The sequence below is a fragment of the Schistocerca gregaria genome, chromosome 8, assembly GCF_023897955.1.
Source record: "Schistocerca gregaria isolate iqSchGreg1 chromosome 8, iqSchGreg1.2, whole genome shotgun sequence".
NCBI classification, from domain to species: domain Eukaryota; kingdom Metazoa; phylum Arthropoda; class Insecta; order Orthoptera; family Acrididae; genus Schistocerca; species Schistocerca gregaria.
In genome coordinates, this window is record NC_064927.1 from 21,918,792 (window position 1) to 21,934,764 (window position 15,973).

The window sequence follows — 15,973 nt, forward strand, 5'->3', positions numbered from 1 at the left end:
AGGCATTCCGTAATCTGCGAAGTATCAGTGTGTTGATGAAACACAGAAATTGCATCTGGATTGAATACAACAGTCACCGTGAGCACTTTCCTCCATGGGAGTAATGTCTCAAACAGTATACGCTTTGATCGTTCCCTGGAAGACGTGTAGTAGTTTCCGATGCACATCTGGAGACATTCTGTAATCTGTGGAGTATCAGAGTGTTGATGAAACACAGGAATTGCATCGGGATTGAATACAACAGTCACCATGACCTTTTTCCTCCATGGGAGTAATATCTCAAACAGTCTACGCTTTGATCGTTCCCTGGAAGACCAGTAGTAGCTTCCAAAGCACATCTGGAGGCATTCTGTAATCTGTGGGCTATCAGAGTGTTGATGAAACACGAAAACTGCATCGGGTTTGAATAGAACACTAACCATGCACACTTTCCTCCATGGGAGTAATGTCTCAAAGAGTCTACGCTTTGTTCGATCCCTGGAAGCCTAGTAGTAGTTTCTGATGCACATATGGAGGCATTCTCTAATCTGTGGACGCTCAAAGTGTTGATGAAACACAGAAATTTCATCGGGATTGAATACAACAGTCACCATGCGCACTTTCCTCCATGGGAGTATTGTCTCAAACAGTCCACGCGTACATCGTTCCCTGGAAGACCAGTAGTAGTTTCCGATGTACATCTGGAGGCATTCTGTAATCTGTGGACCATCAAAGTGTTGACGAAACACAGAAATTGCATCGGAATTTAATACAACAGTCACCATGCGCAATTTTCCTCCTTAAGAGTAATGTCTCAAACAGTCTACGATTTGATCGCTCCCTGGTAGATCAGTAGCAGTTTCCGATGCACATCTGGAAGCATTCTGTAATCTGTGGACAATCACAGTGTTGATGAAACACAGATATTGCACCGGCATTGAATACAACAGTCACCATGAGCACTTTCCTCCAGGTGAGTAATGTCTCAAACAGTATACGCTTTGATCGTTCAGTGGAAGACCAGTTGTAGTTTCCGATGCACATCTGGAAGCATTCTGTAATCTGTGGAGTATCAGAGTGTTGATGAAACAAAGAAATTGCATCGGGATTGAATAGAACAGTCAGCATGCTCAATTTTCCTCCATAAGAGTAATGTCTCAAACAGTCTACGCTTTGATCGTTTCCTGGAAGAACAGTAAGAGTTTCCGGTGCACATATGGAAGCATTCTGTAATCTGTGGACCTTCAAAGTGTTGATGAAACACATAAATTGCCTCGGGATTGAATACAACAGTCATCATGCGCCCTTTAATTCATGAGAGTATTGTCTCAAACAGTCTACGCTTTGATCATTCCCTGGAAGAACAGTAGTAGTTTCCGATGCACATCTGGAGGCATTCCGTAATCTGCGAAGTATCAGTGTGTTGATGAAACACAGAAATTGCATCTGGATTGAATACAACAGTCACCATGAGCACTTTCCTCCATGGGAGTAATGTCTCAAACAGTATACGCTTTGATCGTTCCCTGGAAGACGTGTAGTAGTTTCCGATGCACATCTGGAGGCATTCTGTAATCTGTGGAGTATCAGAGTGTTGATGAAACACAGAAATTGCATCGCGATTTGAAGAGTACAGTAACCATGCGGAATATTCCTCCATAAGAGTAATGTCTCAAACAGTCTACGATTTGATCGTTCCCTGGAAGACAAGTAGTAGTTTCCGATGCACATCTGGATTCATTCTGTAATCTGTGGACAATCAGAGTGTTGATGAAACACAGAAATTGCATCGGCATTGAGTACAACAGTCACAATGCGCACTTTCCTAAATGGGAGTAATGTCTCAAACAGTATACGCTTTGATCGTTCCCTGGAAGACCAGTTGTAGTTTGCGATGCACATCTGGAGGCATTCTGTAATTTGTGGAGTATCAGAGTGTTGACTAAACGCAGAAATTGCATCGGGATTGAATAGAACAGTAACCATGCGTACTTTCCTCCATGGGAGTAATGTCTCAAACAGTCTACGCTTTGATCGTTCCCTGGAAGACCAGTAGTAGTTTCTGATGCACATCTGGAAGCATTCTGTAATCTGAGGACGCTCAAAGTGTTGATGAAACACAGAAATGTCATCGGGAATGAATACAAAAGTCACCATGCGCACTTTCCTCCATGGGAGTATTGTCTCAAACAGTCTCCGCTTACATCGTTCCCTGGAAGATGAGTAGTAGTTTCCGATGCACATATGGAAGCATTCTGTAATCTGTGGACCTTCAAAGTGTTGATGAAACACATAAATTGCCTCGGGATTGAATACAACAGTCATCATGCGCCCTTTAATTCATGAGAGTATTGTCTCAAACAGTCTACGCTTTGATCGTTCCCTGGAAGAACAGTAGTAGTTTCCGATGCACATCTGGAGGCATTCCGTAATCTGCGAAGTATCAGTGTGTTGATGAAACACAGAAATTGCATCTGGATTGAATACAACAGTCACCGTGAGCACTTTCCTCCATGGGAGTAATGTCTCAAACAGTATACGCTTTGATCGTTCCCTGGAAGACGTGTAGTAGTTTCCGATGCACATCTGGAGACATTCTGTAATCTGTGGAGTATCAGAGTGTTGATGAAACACAGGAATTGCATCGGGATTGAATACAACAGTCACCATGACCTTTTTCCTCCATGGGAGTAATATCTCAAACAGTCTACGCTTTGATCGTTCCCTGGAAGACCAGTAGTAGCTTCCAAAGCACATCTGGAGGCATTCTGTAATCTGTGGGCTATCAGAGTGTTGATGAAACACGAAAACTGCATCGGGTTTGAATAGAACACTAACCATGCACACTTTCCTCCATGGGAGTAATGTCTCAAAGAGTCTACGCTTTGTTCGATCCCTGGAAGCCTAGTAGTAGTTTCTGATGCACATATGGAGGCATTCTCTAATCTGTGGACGCTCAAAGTGTTGATGAAACACAGAAATTTCATCGGGATTGAATACAACAGTCACCATGCGCACTTTCCTCCATGGGAGTATTGTCTCAAACAGTCCACGCGTACATCGTTCCCTGGAAGACCAGTAGTAGTTTCCGATGTACATCTGGAGGCATTCTGTAATCTGTGGACCATCAAAGTGTTGACGAAACACAGAAATTGCATCGGAATTTAATACAACAGTCACCATGCGCAATTTTCCTCCTTAAGAGTAATGTCTCAAACAGTCTACGATTTGATCGCTCCCTGGTAGATCAGTAGCAGTTTCCGATGCACATCTGGAAGCATTCTGTAATCTGTGGACAATCACAGTGTTGATGAAACACAGATATTGCACCGGCATTGAATACAACAGTCACCATGAGCACTTTCCTCCAGGTGAGTAATGTCTCAAACAGTATACGCTTTGATCGTTCAGTGGAAGACCAGTTGTAGTTTCCGATGCACATCTGGAAGCATTCTGTAATCTGTGGAGTATCAGAGTGTTGATGAAACAAAGAAATTGCATCGGGATTGAATAGAACAGTGACGATGCGCACTTTCCTCCATGGGAGTAATGTCTCAAACAGTCAACGCTTTGATCGTTCCCAGGAAGACCAGTAGTAGTTTCTGATGCACATCTGGAGGCATTCAGTAATCTGTGGACGCTCAAAATGTTGATGAAACACAGAAATTTCATCGGGATTGAATACAACAGTCACCATGCGCACTTTCCTCCATGTGAGTATTGTCTCAAACAGTCTACGCTTACATCGTTCCCTGGAAGACAAGTAGTAGTTTCCGATGAACATCTGGAGGCATTCTGTAATCTGTGGAGTTTCAGAGTGTTGATGAAACACAGGAATTGCATCGGGATTGAATACAACAGTCACATTGAGCACTTTCCTCCATGGGAGTAATGTCTCAAACAGTCTACTCTTACATCTTTCCCTGGAAGACCAGTAGTAGTTTCCGATGCACATCTGGATGCACTCTGTAATCTGTGGTTGATCAAAGTGTTGATGAAACGCAGAAATTGCAAAGGTATTGAATACAACAGTCACCATGCGCACTTTCCTCCATGGGAGTAATATCCCAAACAGTCTACGCTTTGATCGTTCCCTGGAAGACCAGTAGTAGCTTCCGATGCACATCTGAGGCATTCTGTAATCTGTGGGCTATCAGAGTGTTGATGAAACACGGAAACTGCATCGGGTTTCAATAGAACACTAACCATGCACACTTTCCTCCATGGGAGTAATGTCTCAAAGAGTCTACGCTTTGTTCGATCCCTGGAAGACTAGTAGTAGTTTCTGATGCACATATGGAGGCATTCTGTAATCTGTGGACGCTCAAAGTGTTGATGAAACACAGAAATTGCATCGGGATTGAATACAACAGTCAGCATGCGCAATTTTCCTCCATAAGAGCAATGTCTCAAACAGTCTACGATTTGATCGTTCCCTGGGAGATCAGTAGTAGTTTCCGATGCACATCTGGAGGCATTCTGTAATCTGTGGACAATCAGAGTGTTGATGAAACACAGATATTGCACCGGCATTGAATACAACAGTCACCATGAGCACTTTCCTCCAGTGGAGTAATGTCTCAAACAGTATACGCTTTGATCATTCCCTGGAAGAACAGTTGTAGTTTCCGATGCACATCTGGAGGCATTCTGTAATCTGTGGAGTATCAGAGTGTTGATGAAACAAAGAAATTGCATCGGGATTTAATAGAACAATGACCATGCGCACTTTCCTCCATGGGAGTAATGTCTCAAACAGTCTACGCTTTGATCGTTCCCAGGAAGACCAGTAGTAGTTTCTGATGCACATCTGGAGGCATTCAGTAATCTGTGGACGCTCAAAATGTTGATGAAACACAGAAATTTCATCGGGATTGAATACATCAGTCACCATGCGCACTTTCCTCCATGAGAGTATTGTCTCAAACAGTCTACGCTTACATCGTTCCCTGGAAGACCAGTAGTATTTTCCGATGCTCATCTGGAAGCATTCTGTTATCAGTGGACTATCAGATTGTTGATGAAACACAGAAATTGCATCGGGATTGAATACAACAGTCACCATGCGCACTTTCTCAAACAGTCTACGTTTTGATCGTCCCCTGGAAGACCAGTAGTAGTTTCCGATGCTTATCTGGAGGCACTCTGTAATCTGTGGACCTTCAAAGTGTTGATGAAACACAGAAATTGCATCGAGATTGAATACAACAGTCACCATGCGCATTTTCCTCCATGGGAGTAATGTCTCAAACAGTCTACGTTTTGATCGTCCCCTGGAAGACCAGAAGTAGTTTCCGATGCACATCTGGAGGCATTCTGTTATCAGTGGACTATCAGTGTGTTGATGAAACACAAAAATTGCATCGGAATTGATTACAACAGTCACCATGCGCACTTTCCTCCATGGGAGTAATGTCTCAAACAGTCTACGCTTTGATCGTCCCCTGGAATACCAGTAGTAGTTTCCGATGCACATCTGGAGGCATTCTGTAATCTGTGGACCTTCAAAGTGTTGATAAATACAGAAATTGCAGCGGGATTGAATACAACAGTCATCATGCGCCCTTTCCTTCATGAGAGCATTGTCTCAAACAGTCTACGCTTAGATCATTCCCTGGAAGAACAGCAGTAGTTTCTGATGCACATCTGGAGGCATTCAGTAATCTGTGGACGCTCAAAATGTTGATGAAACACAGAAATTTCATCGGGATTGAATACATCAGTCACCATGCGCACTTTCCTCCATGTGAGTATTGTCTCAAACAGTCTACGCTTACATCGTTCCCTGGAAGACCAGTAGTATTTTCCGATGCTCATCTGGAAGCATTCTGTTATCAGTGGACTATCAGATTGTTGATGAAACACAGAAATTGCATCGGGATTGAATACAACAGTCACCATGCGCACTTTCCTCCAGGGGAGTAATGTCTCAAACAGTCTACGTTTTGATCGTCCCCTGGAAGACCAGTAGTAGTTTCCGATGCTTATCTGGAGGCATTCTTTAATCTGTGGACCTTCAAAGTGTTGATGAAACACAGAAATTGCATCGAGATTGAATACAACAGTCACCATGCGCATTTTCCTCCATGGGAGTAATGTCTCAAACAGTCTACGTTTTGATCGTCCCCTGGAAGACCAGAAGTAGTTTCCGATGCACATCTGGAGGCATTCTGTTATCAGTGGACTATCAGTGTGTTGATGAAACACAAAAATTGCATCAGAATTGATTACAACAGTCACCATGCGCACTTTCCTCCATGGGAGTAATGTCTCAAACAGTCTACGCTTTGATCGTCCCCTGGAATACCAGTAGTAGTTTCCGATGCTTATCTGGAGGCATTCTGTAATCTGTGGACCTTCAAAGTGTTGATGAAACACAGAAATTGCATCGAGATTGAATACAACAGTCACCATGCGCATTTTCCTCCATGGGAGTAATGTCTCAAACTGTCTACGCTTTGATCGTTCCCTGGAAGACCAGTAGTAGTTTCTGATGCACATCTGGATGCATTCTGTAATCTGTGGTCTATCAAAGTGTTGATGAAACACAGAAATTGCAAAGGTATTGAATACAACAGTCACCATGCGCACTTTCCTCCATGGGAGTAATGTCTCAAACAGTCTACGCTTCGATCGTTCCCTGGAAGACCAGTAGTAGCTTCCGATGCACATCTGGAGGCATTCTGTAATCTGTGGGCTATCAGAGTGTTGATTAAACACGGAAACTGCATCGGGATTGAATAGAACACTAACCATGCACACTTTCCTCCATGGGAGTAATGTCTCAAAGAGTCTACGCTTTGTTCGATCCCTGGAAGACTAGTAGTAGTTTCTGATGCACATATGATGGTATTCTGTAATCTGTGGACGCTCAAAGTGTTGATGAAACACAGAAATTTCATCGGGATTGAATACAACAGTCACCATGCGCACTTTCCTCCATGGGAGTATTGTCTCAAACAGTCTATGCATACATCGTTCCCTGGAAGACCAGTAGTAGTTTCCGATGTACATCTGGAGGCATTCTGTAATCTGTGGACCATCAAAGTGTTGACGAAACACAGAAATTGCATCGGGATTGAATACAACAGTCACCATGCGCAATTTTCCTCCATAAGAGTAATGTCTCAAACAGTCTACGATTTGATCGTTCCCTGGAATATCAGTAATAGTTTCCGATGCACATCTGGTTTCATTCTGTAATCTGTGGACAATCAGAGTGTTGATGAAACACAGATATTGCACCGGCATTGAATACAACAGTCACCATGCGCACTTTCCTCCAGGGGAGTAAAGTCTCAAACAGTATACGCTTTGATCGTTCCCTGGAAGACCAGTTGTAGTTTCCGATGCACATCTGGAGGCATTCTGTAAACTGTGGAGTATCAGAGTGTTGATGAAACAAAGAAATTGCATCGGGAGTGAATAGAACAGTAACCATGCGCACTTTCCTCCATGGGAGTAATGTCTCAAAGAGTCTACGCTTTGATCATTCCCTGGAGGACCAGTAGTAGTTTCCGATGCACATCTGGAGGCATTCTGTAGTCTGTGGAGTATCAGAGTGTTGATGAAACACAGAAATTGCATCGGGATTTGAATAGAACAAAAACCATGCGCACTTTCCTCCATTTGAGTAATGTCTCAAAGAGTCTACGCTTTGTTCGTTCCCTGGAAGACCAGTAGTAGTTTCTGATGCACATCTGGAGGCATTCTGTAATGTGGGGACTATCTGAGTGTTGATGAAACACAGAAATTGCATCGGGATTGAATATAACAGTCACCATGCGCATTTTCCTCCATGGGAGTAATGTCTCAAACAGTCTACGTTTTGATCGTCCCCTGTAAGACCAGTAGTAGTGTCCGATGCACATCTGGAGGCATTCTGTAATCTGTGGACCTTCAAAGTGTTGATGAAACACAGAAATTGCAACGGGATAGAATACAACAGTCACTATGCGAACTTTCCTATATGGGAGTAATGTCTCAAACAGTCTACGATTTGATCGTTCCCTGGAAGAACAGTAGTACTTTCCGATGCACATCTGGAGGCATTCTGTAATCTGTGGACCTTCAAAGTGTTGATGAAACACAGAAATTGCCTCTGGATTGAATACAACAGTCATCATGCCCACTTTCCTCCATGGGAGTAATGTCTCAAACAGTATCCGCTTCGATCGTTCCCTGGAAGACCAGTAGTAGTTTCCGATGCACATCTGGAGGCATTCTGTAGTCTGTGGAGTATCAGAGTGATGATGAAACACAGAAATTTCATCGGGATTGAATACAACAGTCACCATGCGCACTTTCCTCCATGGGAGTATTGTCTCAAACAGTCTACGTTTACATCTTTCCCTGGAAGACCTGTAGTAGTTTCCGATGTACATCTGGAGGCATTCTGTAATCTGTGGACCATAAAAGTGTTGACGAAACACAGAAATTGCATCGGGATTGAATACAACAGTCACCATGCGCAATTTTCCTAAATAACAGTAATGTCTCAAACAGTCTACGATTTGATCGTTCCCTGGAAGATCAGTAGTAGTTTCCGATGCAAATCTGGAGGCATTCTGTAATCTGTGGACCATCAAAGTGTTGACGAAACACAGAAATTGCATCGGCATTGAATACAACAGTCACCATGCGCACTTTCCTCCATGGGAGTATTGTCTCAAACAGTATACGCTTTGATCGTTCCCTGGAAGACCAGTAGTAGCTTCCGATGCACATCTGGAGGCATTCTGTAATCTGTGGAGTATCAGAGTGTTGATGAAATACACAAATTGCATCGGGATTGAATAGAACAGTAACCATGCCCACTTTCTTCCATGGGAGTAATTTCTCAAACAGTCTACGCTTTGATCGATCCCTGGAAGACCAGTAGATGTTTCTGATGCACATCTGGAGGCATTCTGTAATCTGTGGACGCTCAAAGTGTTGACGAGACACAGAAATTTCATTGGGATTGAATACAACAGTCACCATGCGCACTTTCCTCCATGGGAGTATTGTCTCAAACAGTCTACGCTTACACCGTTATCTGGAAGACCAGTAGTAGTTTCAAATGCACATCTGGAGGCATTCTGTAATCAGTGGACTATCAGAGTGTTGATGAAACACAGAAATGGCATCGGGATTGAATACAACAGTCTCCATGCGCAATTTCCTCCATGTGAGCAATGTCTCAAACAGTATACGCTTTGATCGTTCCCTGGAAGACCAGTAGTAGTTTCTGATGCACATCTGGAAGCATTCTGTAATCTGAGGACGCTCAAAGTGTTGATGAAACACAGAAATGTCATCGGGAATGAATACAAAAGTCACCATGCGCACTTTCCTCCATGGGAGTATTGTCTCAAACAGTCTACGCTTACATCGATCCCTGGAAGACCAGTAGTAGTTTCCGATGGACATCTTTAGGCATTCTGTTATCAGTGGACTATCAGAGTGTTGATGAAACACAGAAATTGCATCGGGATTGAATACAACAGTCACCATGCGCACTTTCCTATACGTTAGTAATGTCTCAAATAGTCTACGCTTTGATTGTTCCCTGGAAGAACAGTAGTAGTTTCCGATGCACATCTGGAGGCATTCTGTAATCTGGGTATTTTCAACGTGTTGATGAAACAGAGAAATTGCCTCGGGATTGAGTATAACAGTCATCATGCGCACTTTCCTTCATGAGAGTAATGTCTCAAACAATCTACGATTTGATCATTCCCTGGAAGAACAGTAGTAGTTTCCGATGCACATCTGGAGGCATTCTGTAATCTGCGGAGTATCAGAGTGTTGATAAAAGACAGAAATTGCATCTGGATTGAATACAACAGTCACCATGAGCAATTTCCTCAATGGGAGTAATGTCTCAAACAGTTTACGCTTTGATCGTTCCCTGGAATACGAGTAGTAGTTTCCGATGCACATCTGGATGCATTCTGTAATCTGTGGAGTATCAGAGTGTTGATGAAACACAGAAATTGCATCGGGATTTGAAGAGAACATTAACCATGCGCACTTTCGTCCATGGGAGTAATGTCTCAAAGAGTCTAGGCTTTGTTCGTTCCCTGGAAGACCAGTAGTAGTTTCTGATGCACATCTGGAGGCATTCTGTAATCTGTGGACTATCAGAGTGTTTTTGAAACACAGAAATTGGACCGGGATTGAATACAACAGTCACCATGCGCACTTTCCTAAATGGGAGTAATGTCTCAAACAGTCTACGCTTTGATCGTTCCCTGGAAGACCAGTAGTAGTTTCCGATGCACATTTGGAGGCATTCTGTAGTCTGTGGAGTATCAGAGTGTTGATGAAACACAGAAATTCCGTCGGGATTGTATACAACAGTCACCATGCGCAGTTTCCTCCATGGGAGTATTGTCTCAAACAGTCTACGATTACATCGTTCCCTGGAAGACCAGTAGTAGTTTCCGATGTACATCTGGAAGCATTCTGTAATCTGTGGACCATCAAAGTGTTGACGAAACACAGAAATTGCATCGGGATTGAATACAACAGTCAGCATGCGCAATTTTCCTCCATAAGAGTAATGTCTCAAACAGTCTACGCTTTGATCGTTTCCTGGAAGAACAGTAAGAGTTTCCGGTGCACATATGGAAGCATTCTGTAATCTGTGGACCTTCAAAGTGTTGATGAAACACATAAATTGCCTCGGGATTGAATACAACAGTCCTCATGCGCCCTTTAATTCATGAGAGTATTGTCTCAAACAGTCTACGCCTTGATCATTCCCTGGAAGAACAGTAGTTGTTTCCGATGCACATCTGGCGGCATTCCGTAATCTGCGAAGTATCAGAGTGTTGATGAAACACAGAAATTGCATCTGGATTGAATACAACAGTCACCATGAGCACTTTCCTCCATGGGAGTAATGTCTCAAACAGTATACGCTTTGATCGTTCCCTGGAAGACGAGTAGTAGTTTCCGATGCACATCTGGAAGCATTCTGTAATCTGTGGAGTATCAGAGTGTTGATGAAACACAGGAATTGCATCGGGATTGAATACAACAGTTACCATGAGCACTTTCCTCCATGGGAGTAATGTCTCAAAGAGTCTGCGCTTACATCGTTCCCTGGAAGACCAGTAGTAGTTTCCGATGCACATCTGGAGGCATTCTGTAATCTGTGAAGTATCAGAGTGTTGATGAAACAAAGGAATTGCATCGGGATTGAATACAACAGTCACCATGCGCACTTTCCTCCATGGGAGTAATGTCTCAAACAGTCTACGCTTTCATCGTCAACTGGAAGACCAGTAGTAGTTTCTGATGCACATCTGGATGCATTCTGTAATCTGTGGTTGATCAAAGTGTTGATGAAACACAGAAATTGCAAGGGTATTGAATACAACAGTCACCATGCGCACTTTCCTCCATGGGAGTAATGTCCCAAACAGTCTACGCTTTGATCGTTCCCTGGAAGACCAGTAGTAGCTTCCGATGCATATCTGGAGGCATTCTGTAATCTGTGGGCTATCAGAGTGTTGATGAAACACGAAAACTGCATCGGGTTTGAATAGAACACTAACCATGCACACTTTCCTCCATGGGAGTAATGTCTCAAAGAGTCTACGCTTTGTTCGACCCATGGAAGACTAGTAGTAGTTTGTGATGCACATATGGAGGCATTCTGTAATCTGTGGACGCTCAAAGTGTTGATGAAACACAGAAATTTCATCGGGATTGAATTCAACAGTCACCATGCGCAATTTTCCTCCATAAGAGTAATGTCTCAAACAGTCTACGATTTGATCGCTCACTGGAAGATCAGTAGTAGTTTCCGATGCACATCTGGAGGCATTCTGTAATCTGTGGACAATCAGAGTGTTGATGAAACACAGATACTGCACCGGCATTGAATACAACAGTCACCATGAGCACTTTCCTCCAGGGGAGTAATGTCTCAAACAGTATACGCTTTGATCGTTCAGTGGAAGACCAGTTGTAGTTTCCGATGCACATCTGGAGGCATTCAGTAATCTGTGGAGTATCAGAGTGTTGATGATACAAAGAAATTGCATCGGGATTGAATAGAACAGTGACCATGCGCACTTTCCTCCATGGGAGTAATGTCTCAAACAGTCTACGCTTTGATCATTCCCTGGAAGAACAGTAGTAGTTTCCGATGCACATCTGGAGGTATTCCGTAATCTGCGAAGTATCAGAGTGTTGATGAAACACAGAAATTGCATCAGGATTGAATACAACAGTCACCATGAGCACTTTCCTCCATGGGAGTAATGTCTCAAACAGTATACGCTTTGAACGTTCCCTGGAAGATGAGTAGTAGTTTCCGATGCACATATGGAGGCATTCTGTAATCTGTGGAGTATCAGAGTGTTGATGAAACACAGGAATTCCATCGGGATTGAATACAACAGTCACCTTGAGCACTTTCCTCCATGGGAGTAATGTCTCAAACAGTCTACGCTTACATCGTTCCCTGGAAGACCAGTAGTAGTTTCCGATGCACATCTGGATGCATTCTGTAATCTGTGGTTGATCAAAGTGTTGATGAAACACATAAATTGCAAAGGTATTGAATACAACAGTAACTATGCGCACTTTCCTCCATGGGAGTATTGTCTCAAACAGTCTACGCTTACATCGTTCCCTGGAAGACCAGTAGTAGTTTCCGATGCTCATCTGGAAGCATTCTGTTATCAGTGGACTATCAGATTGTTGATGAAACTTAGAAATTGCAGCGGGATTGAATACAACAGTCACCATGCGCACTTTCCTCAATGGGAGTAGTGTCTCAAACAGTCTCCGTTTTGATCGTCCCCTGGAAGACCAGTAGTAGTTTCCGATGCTTATCTGGAGGCATTCTGTAATCTGTGGACCTTCAAAATGTTGAAGAAACACAGAAATTCCATCGGGATTGAATACAATAGTCACCATGCGCACTTTCCTCCATGGGAGTAATGTTTCAAACAGTCTACGTTTTGATCGTCCCCTGGAAGACCAGTAGTAGTTTCCGATGCACATCTCGAGGCATTCTGTTATCATTGGACTATCAGTGTGTTGATGAAACACAAAAATTGCATCGGAATTGATTACAACAGTCACCATGCGCACTTACCTCCATGGGAGTAATGTCTCAAACAGTCTACGCTCTGATCGTCCTCTGGAAGACCAGTAGTAGTTTCCGATGCACATCTGGAGGCATTCTGTAATCTGTGGACCTTCAAAGTGTTGATGAATACAGAAATTGCAGCGGGATTGAATACAACAGTCATCATGCGCCCTTTCCTTCATGAGAGTATTGTCTCAAACAGTCTACGCTTTGATCATTCCCTGGAAGAACAGTAGTAGTTTTCGATGCACGTCTGGAGGCATTCCGTAATCTGCGAAGTATCAGAGTGTTGATGAAACACAGAAATTGCATCTGGATTGAATACAACAGTCACCATGAGCACTTTCCTCCATGGGAGTAATGTCTCAAACAGTATACGCTTTGATCGTTCCCTGGAAGATGAGTAGTAGCTTCCGATGCACATCTGGAGGCATTCTGTAATCTGTGGAGTATCAGAGTGTTGATGAAACACAGGAATTGCATCGGGATTGAATACAACAGTCACCTTGAGCACTTTCCTCCATGGGAGTAATGTCTCAAACAGTCTCCGCTTACATCGTTCCCTGGAAGACCAGTATTAGTTTCCGATGCACATCTGGAGGCATTCTGTAATCTGTGGAGTATCAGAGTGTTGATGAAACACAGGAATTGCATCGGGATTGAATACAACAGTCACCATGCGCACTTTCCCCCATGGGAGTAATGTCTCAAACAGTCTACGCTTTGATCGTCCCCTGGAAAACCATTAGTAGTTTCCGATGCACATCTGGAGGCATTCTGTAATCTGTGGACCTTCAAAGTGTTGATGAATACAGATATTGCATCGGGATTGAATACAACAGTCACCATGCGCACTTTGGTATATGGGAGTAATGTCTCAACCAGTCTACGCTTTGATCGTTTCCAGGAAGAACAGGAAAAGTTTCCGGTGCACATATGGAAGCATTCTGTAATCTGTGGACCTTCAAAGTGTTGATGAAACACATAAATTGCCTCGGGATTGAATACAACAGTCATCATGCGCCCTTTCCTTCATGAGAGTATTGTCTCAAACAGTCTACGCTTTGATCATTCCCTGGAAGAACAGTAGTAGTATCCGATGCACATCTGGAGGCATTCCGTAATCTGCGAAGTATCAGAGTGTTGATGAAACACAGAAATTGCATCTGGATTGTATATAACAGTCACCATGAGCACTTTCCTACATGGGAGTAATGTCTCAAACAGTATACGCTTTTATCGTTCCCTGGAAGACGAGTAGTAGTTTCCGATGCACATCTGGAGGCATTCTGTAATCTGTGGAGTATCAGAGTGTTGATGAAACACAGGAATTGCATCGGGATTGAATACAACAGTCACCATGAGCACTTTCCTCCATGGGAGTAATGTCTCAAACAGGCTACGCTTACATCGTTCCCTGGAAGACCAGTAGTAGTTTCCGATGCACATCTGGAGGCATTCTGTAATCTGTGGAGTATCAGAGTGTTGATGAAACACAGGAATTGCATCGGGATTGAATACAGCAGTCACCATGCGCACTTTCCTTAATGGGAGTAATGTCTCAAACAGTCTACGCTTTGATCGTCCCCTGGAAGACCAGTAGTAGTTTCTGATGCACATCTGGATGCATTCTGTAATCTGTGGTTGATCAAAGTGTTGATGAAACACAAAAATTGCAAAGGTATTGAATACAACAGTCACCATGCGCACTTTCCTCCATGGGAGTAATGTCCCAAACAGTCTACGCTTTGATCGTTCCCTGGAAGACCAGTAGTAGCTTCCGATGCACATCTGGAGGCATTCTGTAATCTGTGGGCTATCAGAGTGTTGATGAAACACGGAAACGGCATCGGGTTTGAATAGAACACTAACCATGCACACTTTCCTCCATGGGAGTAATGTCTCAAAGAGTCTACGCATTGTTCGATCCCTGGAAGACTAGTAGTAGTTTCTGATGCACATATGGAGGCATTCTGTAATCTGTGGACGCTCAAAGTGTTGATGAAACACAGAAATTTCATCGGGATTGAATACAACAGTCACCATGTGCACTTTCCTCCATGGGAGTATTGTCTCAAACAGTCCACGCTTACATCGTTCCTTGGAAGACCAGTAGTAGTTTCCTATGTACATCTGGAGGCATTCTGTAATCTGTGGACCATCAAAGTGTTGACGAAACACAGAAATTGCATCGGGATTGAATACAACAGTCACCATGCGCAATTTTCCTCCATAAGAGTAATGTCTCAAACAGTCTACGCTTTGATCGTTCCCTGGAAGACCAGTTGTAGTTTCCGATGCACATCTGGAGGCATTCTGTATTCTGTGGAGTATCAGAGTGTTGATGAAACAAAGAAATTGCATCGGGATTGAATAAAACAGTGACCATGCGCACTTTCTACATGGGAGTAATGTCTCAAACAGTATACGCTTTGATCGTTCCCTGGAAGATGAGTAGTAGTTTCCGATGCACATCTGGAGGCATTCTGTAATCTGTGGAGTATCAGAGTGTTGATGAAACACAGGAATTGCATCGGGATTGAATACAACAGTCACCATGAGCACTTTCCTCCATGGGAGTAATGTCTCAAACAGTCTACGCTTACATCGTTCCCTGGAAGACCAGTAGTAGTTTCCGATGCACATCTGGAGGCATTCTGTAATCTGTGGAGTATCAGAGTGTTGATGAAACACAGGAATTGCATCGGGATTGAATACAACAGTCACCATGCGCACTTTCCCCCATGGGAGTAATGTCTCAAACTGTCTACGCTTTGATCGTTCCCTGGAAGACCAGTAGTAGTTTCCGATGTACATCTGGATTCATTCTGTAATCTGTGGACAATCAGAGTGTTGATGAAACACAGATATTGCACCGGCATTGAATACAACAGTCACCAT